At 31.7% G+C, this 18,318-nt stretch overlaps 1 protein-coding gene across 2 annotated transcripts in view; it reads right to left on the bottom strand.

Annotated features, from left to right (window-relative positions):
* The window catches only part of LOC134260144 (uncharacterized), a 93,673-nt gene that overhangs the window by 5,452 nt on the left and 69,903 nt on the right, over window positions 1–18,318 (bottom strand). The window lies entirely within an intron of this gene.

The following is an 18,318-nucleotide window of genomic DNA, read 5'->3' as shown; positions in this document are numbered from 1 at the left end:
GACGAACGGACGGACGGACAAACCCAAATTAATATCCCCCAATTTTCAAGCGGGGGACAATAATGGACTAACAATTATTATGAAAAACGTCGGATAGAATTTGACTGAATGATAAATTGTTTTTGCTGTCAAGGTAATTGTATCGACCATAGCACTAAATGATGAATTAAAACGAGATTGCTGAGATTCTTGTTTCATCAACTTGCTTGTCAATAATATACCTCGTTTTAGAAATTGATCATAGTAGAGCATGCTCTTGCGTATCGAATCAACTGAGATATATACACTCAGTATGCAGTTGTTAAAGGTATATTGCTAAATAAGTTAGGTAAGTTGACGATAGAAAGGTTAAAGTCATAACGTTTATCATATAGCTTGGTTGTTAGATTACCATTAACGTCTTTTTCAAGTAAAATATTCAAGTATGAATCAGACGTTTTAGACTCTGTGGTATCTCTTATCTCATGCTCACCATAATATATTGTATCGACGTATAGGAATTGAAATTATCATTGTTAATTGACAATACGTCGTCTATACATCTAAATGTCGAGTTGAGGACCACAGCAAGTGTTTTCTTCTTTTCACGCATAAGATTTTGCACAAATTCTGCTTCAAATGAATATAAAAATAGGTCTGCTTACAATGGAGCGCAATTGGTACCCATGGGAATTCCATGGAATACCTGGTCTCCAAAAACCACACAGATATTGTCAATCAGAAACTCAAGCATCCTTTTGATGTCAACTTCAGAGTACTTGTGTGTGCAATCAGAATGTGTTTTAACAAAATACATGTATGAAATTAAGGCTTTATTTGTTTCCTTTTGTGATGAATGTGTTCATATAAATGTTCTTTGGTTGTTATAATTAAGTTTAAAAATAATGCAACAGTACTTGTGGAGTAAATACTTATAAGTCAGTTTTAATTTTTTTTTCAATTTGTTAATGTAAAATTGCTGATACCACGTTTTTCTGAAACAAAAGGCGATCCAATTTTAAAAACGAGAGAATGTTCGTAGAAAATGTGGAGTATGACCAAGAATGCGTTTTATCAATCGTCGGGTAATATAGGTAGACGATATTTACGTAAGGATATAATTCATGGCTACGTACATGTAATAGCACATCAAGTAGCAAACCATTACAAAACTATCATATTTTCCCGTTTTGTTAAACCTTTATTCTAACACTAGGTCTCTGCTTAAGGATATTTGAAATGGTATTGGCACAATGAAATGAATTGGCACAATTTTTACACCAAATCAAATGAAATATTACAATGATTTACTTTTAGAGTTTAAGTTAAAGACATATAATTATAATATCTCCAACTACCCGAACATTTCCTTTATTATAATATATACGTTAGCACATTGCTTCTCACTGACATACATTTTTTTTTATTAATATTACAGGGATTCCCAAACTAAGAAGAATTAGAATTTGGATAGTAGGCTCGTCAATTATAATATGGGCACACATAGCAGCAAGATTCAGACCAGGGGATGGAATCTTGTGCTGAACCAAAGAGAGGTTGATATTTGGTGGCAAGGATATGGGGGTTAAAATTTATTTATCTAGTTCAGAAGGTTAGATACTTGGTCAAATTAAAGGATCCTCCAAGATATTTACTTATTAACTGTGGGGCCAATGATCTGGGTCAAATTAAACTGTTAAGATTACTTTTCAGAATTAACTGGGACAAGCAGTTACTCTTAAGAAACTTCATCAACACTTATCTTGTTTGGAATTTTCTAACCCCCACTGCAGCATAAATGGAGACACTAATAACGTTAGAGCAATTGAACTACCTAGGGATAGGACTAAACAGGTGGGCAGCAAAAAGATATTTCAAAATGTGGGGGGGGGGGGGGAGAGAATTATCAGGCATAACCAATTCATAGGTTGTATCACTAAGATGGAACACACTTGCCTGAGTTGGAAAATAACATTCTTCTCAGACACTTTTAGGGGCCAATGAGTCAGTGGGGATAAAAACAAAGAATTTCTTGTAAATAATTAAATGTTAGTAAGCAAGTAAGTTCATGAAATTAGGAATTCTTTTTTGGCAGATGCACAGCGGTCATCTTAAAGGTTCCTATCCCTACAATGACGCAATAGGTTTTTCAATATTTTTAAACACACACACATTCATCAAATGCCCATATCGTCACCTGTAAGTTGGTAGTAAAAATATTATATTGACTGTTGTTATGTTTATATTGATTCCATAATGTTTTCATATAGACAATTTAAAGTTAAGAGTTGTTTATCAAATGATATGTTAAAATGTCGGTAGCACGATTGTGTTCGACCCAGCATGTAATTTGTCGTTCCGGACGACACATAAAACGTTGTTGAGGGGGATGAGCCCTGCTGTCTGGCAACCCCAAAGTTAATGTTGTAAATACAATTATCTGACAAAAATGTTATTTACCTGACCATTGTGGATAATATCTGCCTTACAATAAACAACAAACATAAAATGTGTTTTTTTTTAATTCTAAAAAAAAAAAAAATCCACAACTAATCTTGATTACAAACACAAGCACAGGGCTTCAATCAATCAAATTAGTTAATTTTAATATGCTTAAATTAATTTCCACTACTTTATTTTTTGGAGGCTTCAGTAATTATAAAAATCCCAGCAGGTGTTGCAAGAATCATAGCAATGATGCAAAAAGCGAAGGCAAAATGAAAGTCACCACTTATACCGAGGTCAGTAATCTTAGCGGCATATACAACAATGGTTATTAAAATGCACACCGCTAAAAGAAAGAAATGTACTAAAATTAGAAAAAAAATATTCAATTTGTATGTTCGTTTACTGGGGTAAGTTTTAATTTGTAATCTGACTTTTTTCTTTAAATAGCAGTTTCCTCTATATGATGTATGAAAATTTGTTAATACTATTTACCTCCTGAAAATGTTAACCCAGCAGACAGATAAAGAATCGACGCCTTGTCCATACAACGTTTCACGGCCAACGCAACAATGCCGAACAGCAGGAAGATCAACCCTAGGCTGGCAAAAGCTTGAACTGCCTTAACCCAGTCTAAACAAAATACAGAGAGCCAAAAAAGTAGCTTATTATTATCACAAACCAGTTCACCAAAATTATTTATGTTTTTTTTTACTAAGTTCATTACTACTGGTATAGGTACAAGTGTTGAGATGTTGACTGCCATCATTAATAGTATCACAAACTACCCACAGCCCTGCATTCGACTTTCCTTAAAGTCACCTTCAACGTCTTCAAAATAAACCCAGTAAGGTGAAGCCAATCCTATGATATGGAGAACCAATGCAAGTGTTTGAAGAACAGATCCGATGATGAAAACTTTCGAGACGCCCCCACACAACGCCATCTTGGAATTCGACTGCTGGAATCAACGTCTAAAAAGATAAAACATGCTTTTTATACGTTATATTTATGACATTATTCCATGTAGCATGCAGTCTATTGATGGATGCACATAAATTCATGTTTTACATATCCAGAAATTCTATATTTCCTGTTTTATAATTTAGACATTTCGTTATGATTTTCTTCTGAAAAATGCTATATTTTCATTATTATAACATGAATTTCAAAAATCACGCATTCAAAACAAACCAAACATTTATTTGAATAACATGTACATACTTTTCAAATTGTTAGTTTTTCTTTTTAAATTACTATTTATAAATTGGAAACAGCTGATAATCTTTTTATTTTTACCAAGTATGTTATTTATTAAGGATATAAAATCTACAACGATGTAAGGTACTGACAAACAAGTTGATTAACAAGATATGAACCTACATTTCCCAAATTCTATGACTGATACAATGAGCTTGTTGATTTACAAGTTATCCATATGACAAATGCTATTTAACTTTTTAAATCAAAATATCAGGCAATTATGCACACTGAATATCTTCCGATTTTCTGTTTGTTCAATCATGACAAGGAGAACATGACGGTAGATTCTTACTTCTTCATTGCATCTTATCTCTCTCTTATATTTTGGGAGGTCCATGTTTACTCTGCTTCTTAATCGTATAGTTTCAATTACTTTTTGAGAGTAATTAGAGTATGTTATTACCAGATTTCATTTCTTAAAGAAAGAGCCAGTTATACAGATGAAACAATTTTATTTGAATATTTAATGCCTTTGCAAATAATGGGTAATTTTTAAAATGATTCTCAGGACTTTTATTTTCAGTGTTCGATATTTTTCTTTTGCATGACCTATGTCTATATAATTTCAATATTATCATACCGATTTTACATCAGTTATGTCACGTCTCCCATTTTTAAGGTGCATATCAGATTGTACAATGAGCTGATAAAAATACTTAAATCTTAAAGCTATTTATCTGAATAAATATGCAGGGTTAACCTGTGGTGAATAACTTGTTGAGGCACAGGATGTACTGAGCTTTTGCTGATATCTTTGTTAAATCTTTAATCAACCTCTGTTTTCTAGTTTCTTACGTGTATATTCTTTTTATATAATTACCAGATTTTCTTATTATCGTTAACACATTTATAAATGCAAATTTAATTCATTTGTGGAATAATAATAAAAATAGTGATTTACAATAAATAATTGAAAAACTAAAATTAGATATTTTATTCTTTAGAGACATAAAGAGAACAGTTTATTCCATATTTGTTCTTGGAAACTTTTATATTTAAAATTGAATACAACTTGTAGAGAGGAATACGTCAAATTAGTTGTTCTAATTTATCAGCACTGGGGTATATAAACCCTTTGCATTGTCAGAATTAACTGATTTTACCACTTTATTCCAGTGTGTAGTACAATGTAGGAAGCTGTGTTTTGTCAACTTCAACTGTCTGTATTAATTGTTTATGTATTTTTTTTTTTATCAAGCTTTAACTTACATGAGTATTGATGGTTTAACCTTTGAGGAATTTATTGTTTTTTTAGTGCACTTGCGTCCATGAAAATCTATACAAATGATAGTCATTTCTTCTTTTTTTTAAATTAAATTCGTTGTAATTAATTTCTTACCTTCTTGTGAAGGTTCTCAAAACGAGTGTGTTGGAGTAATACAGTATATGACAAAGAGAAGTTCTATAGGGCCTATAAGCAGAATTTGACCAGATGTCATGTATCTTCTTTAATTAAGAAGTAAATTTAACGTTTACTAAAAGAACGACTACATTGGTTCACATGATGAAGATCAATGTAAAATTAACAACTCACCTTAATAATTATTTGCGCCTGTAGTTATCTTATCGCTCTCTTTTATCCCATTTTTTGAAAATGAAACCTACAAATTATTTTCTTTGTATTTGACGACCGATTTAACTTATTAAGTAAAACCCAAATAAAATTTAAAAGATTTGAAAAAGTCCTGATTTTCTGCGACGAACGAAGAACAGGTTAAATACTTTCAATCCAATAAACGAATCTCTTTGTTTGACAATTGGTCACTTGATTAAGCTATTTTATTGTCATATTTATATTTGCTTTTGTCCAAAAATAAGTGTTATTTTTAGAATATTTCCATTCCTTTTGGTCATTTGTTTTGAATAACTTCTTCCATAAATAGTTTTAAAAAAAACTAATAATTGCACTTTAATGATCCTCATGAATCCAAAAGGAATATCTGGCCTTATTTTTTTTTTAGGAAAAAGTGCAACGACATACATAAAAAGTATATTGTTTTTGCTAAGTTTATTTGAATTTTCAAAGCCCCTCATTTAATTTGAAAAAGTGTGCTGTTATAAAATACATGTGCATATTTACCCATCATATCAATTTTTTCTATTATGCAACAATCTTTCAAGCAGTAAATATTTTAAACTAAACGTTGTTTTATCGGTTTTTATCAAGCTGTTAAAACGTGTTTTCGATAAAATGATGTAATTATTATATAATATTATTGCTACTGCAGTAGTTTTAAGACAAGAAACGTGAACTTTACGGAAATACCCAGAAGTGTTTTTAGAAAATATAGGATATAACCTGGTACGATGTTTACATTTTATCAGTAGTATAAGGAGGTAGCATTTCGACCCATAAATTTTCGACCCATAAATTTTGGGGTGTGCATTTCAACCCATAATTTACTAATCGGATTAAGAGATTAAGGCTAGATCCAATATGGCGGCTCTAGTCTGGGGTAGATTCAATATGGTGGCTCAACGGTTAGAAGAAAGTGACGGATCCAAGATTTGTCGGATTTCTAGGGGTGTAAAACCAAGATGGCGGATCTATCTGTTAGATAAAAGTAGGTTGATCCAAGATATGTAAATTTTTCTATAGGCGTGAAGAAAAAAAAAAACCAAAGGTCGTGCGTTTCAACCCATACTTTGTTAATCATGTTAATCAGATAAAGTTCAGATTAATAGCTGATTTGAAATGTCGGAGCTAATCAATGCATGAGATAAGAAGGGGGGATCCTACATTGTTTAGAATTATTATTACAATGAAGGCGGTGGAATTAAAATGATGTTCACTGATTCCTTCTTTAGATGCATTATTTGTATATATACAAATTAATATTTAACTATCATTTAAGCACCTTGTTTTTGAGAGGGAATGTTAGCAAAAGAAAGAAGTATTTGTTAGAGATGTGTGTTCTTTTTAAATTAACGAAATATGTGTAATGAATCTAAATTTGTCCTTTAATTTAAGGTAGGATTTTTTTTTAAATTATCACATTTATATATAGTTAAATAAAGTTTGAAAAGTAAAGGGTATATTTCCTGAAATGAAGTGTAATCCACTAATCCTGGCTAATTCCTTCCAATTAGAAAAGAAATGTAACAAGATTTTATGTTGTCACTTTACATGTCCATTGAATTTCAATAAAAGGATTTCAATTAATCAATTATTAATAAATTGGAATGGTTCAATCTCATTTCGTCTGATAATGTGATTACCAATATTGCGGCTTTAATTGGATTATGATTGACTATCGGATAGGGTATTAACGGACGTCTTTCAGACTTGTATCGCTCTGTCATATCAGTCAGTCGTAGTTGTAACATTTTTACGAAATCGCATTTCACACAATTCATGACAAATGATCAACATGTATTTGTTTATCAATTTGATTCATATAAGGCTTAAAATACAAATTGATGGTGAACCAATTTATTTGTTAAGCATTACAAGTAAAAACTATCTACACCATAAAATTTATAAATGATTGAAAGTATACAGGAGTTAGATTTATTAACGACACTTCTCTCAAACCAAGAGTAAAGTTTTTTCAATAAGTGGCAGCAGTTTCAATAATCCATTCCACTGTTGTTTACCTTTGCAATACATGTTTTGATTCAGATAAAGAATGCTTAGCTTTTTATGATGAGCACCCTGCGTAAAAAGTTTTTCCATTTCTTTGTTTGACACCAATTCATTCATAAGATCATCAATTACAACCAAGTTGTGACAGTTGTTTTCTGTCAAGACGTTTAAATCAGATTCACTAGGTAAGCCAGGTCGGAAATTTAAAAAAGTAAATTTTTTCTCCATAATGCTAAATTCCTCTTGAAACACACCATAGCAGTACAACACATTCACTGGAGGATCAGGATAAAACATCAGTTTTATATAATTAATTATATTTTTAACAAAACATGTTTTCCCTGAACCGGTCGTACCGGATATTGATATTGTAGTACAACTGTTGAAGGGAAACATGTTGACGTAAGGACGGTCGGAACTAAAATGAAGTTCCTAAAACTCTTGTGCTTTCTATATATTAAACTCTTAATTATACACAATGACAGAAAGGTTGAAAGTTAAAGTTTTAAAGCGTTTATTTTTCTCCCTGAGTATTTATTAATAAATGAGTCATTTGAATATTTATCAGTACTAATTTTACAAAAAGTCAGAACAGTTCAAATACAAGAAACACACTGATATCAATGTTCGTATTTACAAATACATTATGTACAATGGTATATTGTCAAAGTTTTATTCCATTTCACCACCAGGATTGCATTCAGCACACTCAATCATCCCCATTTGGTTTTCGTGACTTAAGTGACAGGGCACCACACAGTCCATGTCTACCGGAAGCTGGGTCCTCTACTTTTATCTAACAGATAGATCCGCCATCTTGGTTTTACACCCCTAGAAATCCGACAAATCTTAGATCCGTCACTCTCTTCTAACCGTTGAGCCGCCATATTGGATCTACCCCAGGCTAGAGCCGCCATATTGGATCTAGCCTTAATCTCTTAATCCGATTAGTAAATTATGGGTTGAAATGCACACCCCACATTTTATGGGTCGAAAATTTATGGGTCGAAATGCTACCTCCTTATACTACTTTTATCATTTGTGGGCTTGGATAAATACTTTGATAAGTACAATCATGTCTGGTTGCATCTTAACTGTTCGAACACATTAAAATTGCTAACAAATTAAGACAGGTTCTTAAATTTATTGATCGTAGTTCAATTATGTCCTATTTCCTCAAACATTTCTAAATTAAGAACCTTATTGAGAGATTACTTTCAACTTTCTTTTTTCCGTAATTTAGAACATGTAGAATTATGTTGCAAATAAAGTATTTTCATGGAATTCAATTTGAAATCACATGAAAAGTATGTTAAATTTGACATTATAAAGAGACCAAGAACATACAAATTACCGTCTGTTTTTAAAAGGTATGTTCGGACATATTGATATAAAATTGCTATAAGTGCAGTGTTTAATGACGAGAAACGAGAATTTTAAGGAAATACCCTCAAAAGATTTTAGAAGATGTAGGATATGATTTGGTACGATGTTTGCACCTTCACTTTGTGGTCTTGGATAAATTAACATAGAAAAAGACAGTCTTGTGTGGTTGCATATATCTTCGAAGACCTTTCTCTTCATGCATACATGTTCAAAGAAGGTCTTTGTGCAGTTAGCTGTATTATAATTTACATGAAAATTTTTATGATCCATTTTCTGAAATCGTAACCTTTCTGGGAGATATTAATGAGACTAATAAAAAAAAGTTGAATTTCTAAAAAGCAGGCACAGTTGTTTAAAATACATTTATCTGATTATGTGCATTCAGGTCCATTATTGCCAAATTAAGTTTGTTTAGTTTTGTTAAAAGGAATATTATATGGAATTTCAATTAAGAGATTAAATCTTTTTTTTAAATAACACACGAACCCTCATGTACTGATTTTATGAAAACAACCACCATTAGTCTTGATTTTGCATAATTTAAAGATATTGACAGATACAATGTCTTTTTTGGGTGTATGAGTTTCGCAGTCATGTTGTATGCTGAGGTATACACAAAGACTTACAAACGTCCCTATAAAAGGAAAGTAAAAATGCCACTGTAGAATAAACATTACTTAAAACTATGCTTAACGAATACATAAATCATAAAGTGACATGAATTAAGGGACATAATTATATAGGATCCCCCCGTAAAATCTACTCTGGTGTGAGATTTCCGTAGGAGAAATCCAACTCTTAATCCATTCCTCCCTGGGTGAATTCATATTCATACTCTACAGCCATTTTCAGGGGGTATTAGAGCCCTTTTCCGGGGGGGGGGAAGATTTTAGGGCGGGCGGCTACTTGACAAAACCGGAATTTTTATGTACTGTGGTTTCATCAATATTCGTTGAGCACCAATTTTCGTGGATTTCGTTGTTGAGCAGATCCACGAATTCAAATGTTCATTGAATTACGAAATATGACATACATTTGTATAGGCAATGCTTTTGTCCACAAAATTACGTATCCTCGAAAATGTCTATTTTATAAAATCCACGAAAATTGATGCCAACGAAAATTGATGAAACCACAGTATTTTATGTATTAAATGTGATTATATCAATAATCTAGCGGACATATGGGTATATATTAAAGAATGTCAGAAAGCTAGCTATAGGGACATTCACGATTCAGTAGGAAGAAGTTATGTATAATATTTAGCAAAACATTTTTGAATAAATCTTGGTAAAAAGAAGAAGAACCAAACTAAACAAACAAACAATTAAATGAATGCATCAGGGGAACTGTGTGTATGAATTGTCACAATATACAAGCGGGGCATCTTTGCGGTAATACACAGTGCAAAGCTAGAACTGAATCTTTGAGGTGGTGACCCTTTTATAAATTCGTCCTTTTACTTGAAAATATTGCAATAGACAAGAGGAGGAAGATCACTGAAAAATAAAAATAAATAAGTTCCTGAATGAAAAAAATCGAATTTAAAATAACTGTAACTGCCCACAATTGCAAGTTTTTATTTAGGAATAGTTTCATTTTTTGATTTCTCTGTTTATAATTTGGGTTTTGTAATACAATATAATTATCGTCAAACAATTTTTTGAATACTTTCAGTTAAATACAGTGGTTTGATTTTAAAAAGACATAGTTGACATAGCTCCGAAAATCGCAACTAAAACAATCAACAAGATGCCCCTCAGGGTGTTTCGTTTACAGCAGCATTGGGGTACAATAGACACAATTACACAGACTAAATCTGACTCAAAGCCAAGAACTGCAAATGATTGAACAGCCCTTATATCTAATCTAGAATTTAAAGAAATAGTTTTATAGAAGCAGAGAGCATATCAAAGAGTTTAGATTTCATTGCGTTCAGTAGCCTATCAGAGTAAAAAAATAGCACTGCATATCAGCTCATACTTTACTTACAATGTTAACAAAATATTGACCAAGAATTGGACAAACTGAACCTTTTTTAAATCAATGATAATATAATTATATAAACCACAGAAAGTCCATTCACAAAAATAAAAACCATCAAAGATAAATATATATTCTTATATTATAGAAATATTGTTCACAATATACTAAAATATAGCAGAAATATTATATTTTTATGACCCATTAGAGTTTACTAGATTCTTTTGTAAAAATGAATTATTTTGTTTCCTTTTCGTAAGGTATTTTGTAGAAATACTTAGTGAATACTTTTATAGTTAGTAATAAAAGTGATTGATCGGGTGATAGGAGCAAATTAAGGTAGGTCGCGGGTTTACTACATAAGAATTCTTATAAAAAAAGATATTTCAAAAAATTGATATAACGTTCTATAGAATTTACAGCGTATTGCCTCTATCTATAAGTGTAAACGCGTAGTATGGTTTTTGGTACTTTTTTTACGCTTTGCCTTTGAAATATATGGAAAAATGACGTTTTAAAGTATACCTTTACTCAGATGACTAAAAATTCAACTGATAAGAACAAAAAACCCCTATTTCACATTATACAACTATAATTTTTGTGTTAAATTTCAATATCAAATAACTAGGTCAATGGCCTCTTTTTCATGCTAGGGGCCCCTGAGTATTTCTTGGGAAATACCTTAATTTTTCACACTATGACCATTTTTTCTTCACTCACAAAATATTACAAGCAACAAAACTCTTTAAATAATGAAATATTAATAGCAATGGAACAGAGTTGCTCCATATAAAGAAATGAGTAGAGTTTCGGCCATAAACGTGATAATTATTACAGTCCGAATTTCCTCTATCAAATTTATATTTTTTCTTGATTTTGAATCAAATATTGCAAAAATCTGACTGATAAGAACTCTAAATTATTTATAGCCTCAGGTTACTTTTGTTACCCTTATTCTCATGCTATCAATATTATATGGGGTCAATGATCAAATGATTGATATATGTTGACTACAGTGGTTTTTGTACACGTTTTTGAATTTCTTTATTTCATAGCATTCATTTATTTGAAATAATTTATGAGCTTAAACACATATAAAATTTGCAAAATGATGTCTTAAAATACATGTAACCTTTAATTTGTAATTCATATTTCAAGAAATAAAAATTTAGTCCGAATTTCCTCTGCATAGCCATACATTGAGTTTTGTTCCTGTATATTTTCTTCAAGTACTTACATATTAGATTTTTAAATTGATACTGAGACAAAACTTTTATCCATTTAGAACAATTTTGGATTTAATATATTATATTTTATAAAATTTCCTCTCTGATTTCTGAAACCTGAGTAAACGTCATCCTTAAAGCCGTTTTTGGAGAAAGTTTCCTTTTAAAAGTTTGGATAATGTTTTAAAGGCGGTCACAAAAAATATACATGTAGGAATTGCAAAATGTTAAGATGAGATAAATTCTAAACATTTGATATAAAACAATCAATTTGTCTTCTCGCTAGAATTTTGATTCATAATTTCATAGCCTATATTTTGCTTTCATAAAAATGTAGATATGCGAACCAGTTGCACCATACAGAGTCTTAAAAGGGTATACTGGATGTTAAAAGACATTTATATCTTACATATATGTCCTAAGAGAGTTACTACAATGTATGTATTTTAAAGATAATAATCATGATGGAACATATAAATTCTTACAGAGTGTAAACTTACATGTCACAGTACAAGTGTTAACTTCGCCCCAGAACTCATGTTGTTGAGATATATGAATATGAGAAATTATGTTAATTTGCTAATAAGCAAGCTATACAAAAATTATGAAATACTTAGTAGTTTTTTTTCCATTTACGTTTTCAGAAACTTTGAAAGTTTTTTAATAGACTGACCGCTGCTTGGTGTACTATACAATGTAACATTCAGAGGGATTTCCGGTATATATTTTCCGTATTCCAAAATGAAAATATCAGAAAAAAAACACTCTGTCAGACCGGTTAAATAAATTACGCATAAAACTACAATAAATTATATTTAATATCTTATCCTTCATATACTAGACTTTGAAATAAAATTTTAAAAATACCGTAATTTATTTAATATTGTAAATGAAGTAATTTTTCATAAGCACCCCTAACTACAACAGCAACTGTCTTCTAAGTGAATTCCGAGTCATTAATTGTGATGCAGAAACTCTTCGTATTTTGTCTAATTAAAGTGTCAAACGGAATGGGACCAAGTACCGGTAGGACTCGTAACGGCAGGGTGTCAGCTCTCTTATCTACCGTTTTTAAAAAGTAGATATAACACCCAATGTTTTGCTGCTACACTTTAGACTTGAAATTCTTTTAATAAACTTTTTTATTCTTGTGAAAACTCAATACAGAAAGTCAGCTAGTGATGAAATATGCAAAACAGGACGTTTACATTTTGAACATTAACTCTTGTACAAGTAACAGCTTTTTAAAAAGCTTGCCTGACAAAATCAATCAATATCTGCACGAAGAATGATAAACCTTTTGTGCAATACTTGTGTTTTTGAGAACCTTGTGTAAATGAAATCTTGATTTTGTTCAACTTTTTGAAGACGTCAGGCAATTAGAAAATAAAATTTGAAGACATGCAATCCCTGTAAGCAAATTTTGTTTATATTCATTTTTTGTTTATATTATTTTGTTCATACGTTTACCATCTTTTTTTTTTATATGTTTGGTAGGGGAAAGAATGAAAAGCAGAAATGTGCAAACAACATTTTAAATCTTTCTTTAAAAAATGATTTTTCTAAGCATACAAGTTGAGCCACATGGATCAAGGTATATATGGTTTGAGGTGATTTTAAAATAATGAAGCCTCTTGATATGGAAAGAGATTTGCTTCAATTATTTCACACGGTTTGGTATCAAATAACCCAAAAAATCATTTTAATTGCAACATTGAAGGAATTAATAATAGAACACGCAAGTTTAATTATTTTCATTAATATTTTTTTTTACAAATACAGTATAATTATTTAAAAACAGAGGAATAGAGGATATGGAGATAACGAACAGTATCCAATATCAAAGTCCATAAAACAATACAAAATATAGGAGAAGAGCAAACAAATAGACCTCCGAAACATCAGAGGGATCGGGTGCCATGGAGGAGTGAGCATCCCCTGCTGACCGGTCACACCCGCCGTTTGCTCCTTGTCATGATCGGGAAATAACGGAACAATCCGTCGTCAATTCAGTGTATAAATAATGAACTAACAATTAGTATGAAAAGCGTCACTCAGCATTTGACTCAGTAATAAATTGTATCGGCTGACAAAGCCATTGTATCGACCATAGAACTTACAAAATAATTACTTTAAACAAGACCGCTGATATTCTTGTTTCATCCGCTTGCTTATCAATAATTATATATAATTTACCTCGTTTTAGAAATTGTTCATACGTAGAGCATGTTCTTGCGTATCGAATCAACTGAGACAGATACACTCCGTATGCAGTTGATGAAAGTATATTGGTGCATAAGTAAGGGAAGTTGACGATAGAAAAGTTAAAGTCATCACGATTATCAAATAGCCTGGTTGTTAGATTACCATTAAAGTCTTTTTCAAGTAAAACATCCAAGTATGAAACAAATGTGTCAGACTCGATTGTATCTTTTATCTCAAGCTCACCAGGGTATATCGTTTCGACGTAGGAATGGAAATTACCATTGTTAATTGACATAACGTCGCAGATATATCTAAATGTCGAATTAAAGGCCACAATACTGTAAGTGTTTTCTTCATTCAAGCGTAAGATTTTGCACAAATTAAGCCTCATATAAATATAAAAAAAGCTATTAACGGAGCGCAACTGGTACCCATGGGAATTCCAATAGATTGTTGGAATACCTGGTCTCCAAAAACCAAATAGATATTGTCAATCAGAAACTCAAGCATCTTTTTGATGTCAACTTATGAGTCTTTTTTAAAAAAATATATATATATCTTTGGGGGGGGGTGGGATAGGCACAGCAGTCATCTTGAAGGTTCCTATCCCTGGAATGTGGCAATAGGCAACCTGTTTGTATATTTTTCAAACACACATATTCATCAAATGTCCATATAATCGTCACTTTCAAGTTGGTAGTAAATATATTATGTTGACTGTTCATTTGTTTATGTTGATTTCATAATGTCTTCATATAGACAATTTAAAGTTAACAGTTGTATATAAAATGATATGTTAATGTGTAAGTAGCACGATTGTGATCGACTCAACATGCTACTTGCCGTTTCGGACGACACCTAAAATGTTGTTGTAGGGGATGAGCCCTAATTTCTGTTAATGTTGTAAATAGAGTTACATGTATCTGACAAAAATATTATTTACCTGACCATTGTGGATAATATCTGCTTAAAAAAACAACAAACTTAAAATGTTTGTTTTTTTTATTCTGAAAAAAAACCCCATAAGTAAGCTTAATTACTAACACAAGCACAAGTATTGTGTACTGTATTATATTTTCATGGCTTAGAAAAGTTGGCTTAGAAAATGTTATTGTAGGGGATGAGCCCTAATTTCTGTTAATGTTGTAAATACAGTTACATGTATCTGACAAAAATATTATTTACCTGACCATTGTGGAGAATATCTGCCTTAAAAAACAACAAACTTAAAATGTTTTTTTTTTATTCTGAAAAAAAAAAAGTAATCTTAATTACTAACACAAGCACAAGTATTGTGTACTGTATTATATTTTCATGGCTTAGAAAAGTTATTACTGTCTTGTATAAGTGAGCACTGAAAAAAAATCCAGGTAGCAGATAAACATGTGCTGTATTCGAAATGATCGAGTTTTTCCTTTTTAAATGAAATAACATCAATTTAGTTTTAGTAAGCTTAAATTAATTTAAACTCCTTTATTTTTTAAAGCTTCAATAATTATGAAAATCCCAGCAGGTATTGCAAGAATCATCGCAATGATGCAAAAAGCAAAGGCAAAATGAAAGTCACTTATTCCGAGGTCAGTAATCTTAGCGGCATAAACAGAAATGGTTATCAAAATACACACCGCTGAAAGAAAGAAATGTATTGAAATTAGAAGAAAATATTGTATGTTCGTTTACTGGGTTAAGTTTCAAATAGTAATTTGACTTTTTTATTTAAATTTTTTTTATTTAACTGTTTCTTCAATATGATAAATGAACATTTGTAAAAACTATTTACCTCCTGCAAATGTTAACCCAGCAGACAGATAAAGAATCGACGCCGTGTCCGTACAACGTTTCACTGCCAGTGCAACAATGCCGAACAGCAGGAAGATCAACCCCAGGCAGGCAAAAGCTTGAACTGCCTTAACCCAATCTAAACAAAATGCAGTGAACAAAAAAAAGGTATCATTTTATTATCACAAACCAGTTCACCAAAATTATTTATGTTTTTTTTTTACCTAATTCATTACTACTGGTGTAGGTACAAGCGTTGATATGTTGACTGCCATCATTAAACAATGTTATCACAGATAATTCAATTTATGCCGCTATGAGAAATATATTATATTTTACACCTAAGGATAATTCTGCATATCCCTGCGCAGTCTGCAGGATATGCGCCCTTATCGCAGCGCAATTATCATAGAACCCTTCATTGCGAAATCGCACCTTATTTTGCTTGACAGAGTTATCCAATCAAAATCCTTGATTTTGTTGCGCCATTTTGTTAGCCTGGCAGTGCATTGAAGAAAAAAAAAATGTTTCTGCAAAAAGGGACCTGTGTACATGTGGTCTAAGATCAATTATTGGTCAACTTCTTAGGGGAGAATCATCGGTGCCTGTAATTTATCAATTTTATGCCGTGGAAACTATCCTCGTATCGGGGAACCTATTTCGGTGGAGGCACAGATGGTGTTGGCAGTTGCTGTTCACTTCGACAACCCCCTGTGAAGAATTTGAAACACGGGGTCCGCTTTCGCCCATGCACTGGAGAAGTTCTAGGAATGCAGTGTTTGTGCATTCCCGTCAATTAAGGGCAGTATTGTTTTGGTCATTATAACAAAACAAATAATGTTTTAACGTTTACATATTTGGAGCAGCTTTTAAATCATTATTTTATTCATACGTCATTTTGGTTAAGCTGCATGCCTTTATAAAATACAGGCTAACTGGCGGTGCAACAGGGCAAATCATTTTCATAATTTATATTTATTTACCATATGTACCTGTGACCACTTCATGGGTTCTCCTTATGATTTGTCTTTCTGATGTTCAGTAAATACATATTATGGAAATAAAAGTATTTATGTCGAAACTGTTTTCCATTTAATTATTAACCTGTATCATTTCCCCGATTATGATACCCCCTTTTCATGGAGAGAATTATCAGTTGTCTCGGCGAATGAAATCTCACTTGTACTTAATCTGCATTTACAGTCATTCACTCATTGTTTCATTTGAATATTCTGCAGCTGCATCAAAACTGTGAATTTTATATGACTGTTCGATTCTGCAATTTTATCCATCCTGTTTACATTACTGGAATTAATAACTTGCCTGATCGTGGAACCTGTTTACGCATAATTTATGGTATCCTGGTTGGTTTAGCGAATTATTGTTTACACTTGAAATATTGGCTTGTTTACAAACACATGCACTATTGAATCAATTCAGCAGATGAAACTTTCTCAGATGGTATAGGCCTATCTATGATAATTACTGAATTAGACATTTCTATACAGTGTGCCATTTATAATCGTTCCATCATTAGAACATTGGTTTTTTTTTTACTTATTGGAAATATATGTTGTGTCATTGTGATTTGAATGCATTTCAATCTTCTGCATTATTCAGTATGCAAATCTGAGAAAATAAAATAAACAGAGTGCAATAGATTATCTACACTAAATGTGTCAAAGGGGTTATCGCTCAATTAACCTGTCCGCTGATCTACACATGTTTGTATGTTTGTTTTTTTATGAATCTGTGTTCAAGGTCAACTGGGTCACCACGGGATGTCAGCTGCAGTATCGTGGATTGTACTCTGGCCTCACCGGGGGGTTCTCGGGGAGTCTCTCCTAGCTATCCTCTCTGATCCTGGCTTTGGATGGAGTCCACCTGCAGTAAACTTCATTCTCTGTCCAGCCCATGAGGAATGTTCTTTTGCTTGTGCATTTTATCATCTTTTCAAAGAAATAAGACCAGTACACTATTTTATGTTCTACATTATTATTTTTATATAGCCTTAATTAAATTATGCTCAGCTCAGAGCTATATAAAGAGTCGTGTACTGCTCCTTACAATACTTTGCATATCCACTTTAGACCAGTTAACAATTTAAAGAATGTTTAACACAGTTTCTCTAATGATTCGAAGATATCAATGAAGTTGATAATCATTTTTTGCAGCATTAGAAACAGGGAACATTTGGTAATTGCCATATATCTGAAGACATGTTAAGTATATTTACTAGCTGCCTTACATATAATTCTTAAGGGGCATTATTATCCCTATAAGGAAGACTCGGCAATGTTAAAATGTATTTTTATGTTCAGCAAAATCCTTATTAGTAGGTTTTGCAACATTCAATATATCGTTTCTTTTTATGCTATAAGTAGAAATATTGGGAGAAAAATGGTTCAGAAAAAAAAAATAAAAAATAAAAAAAAAATTAAAAAAAATCTGAATCAGGGAAATGTT

Source organism: Saccostrea cucullata, unplaced genomic scaffold (genome assembly GCF_032062105.1).
Source record: "Saccostrea cucullata isolate Sc308-1 unplaced genomic scaffold, CSIRO_AGI_Scuc_v1 ctg1941, whole genome shotgun sequence".
NCBI lineage: Eukaryota > Metazoa > Mollusca > Bivalvia > Ostreida > Ostreidae > Saccostrea > Saccostrea cuccullata.
The sequence above is the reverse complement of the archived record's forward strand: the minus strand, read 5'-3'. Positions and strand labels throughout refer to the sequence as shown.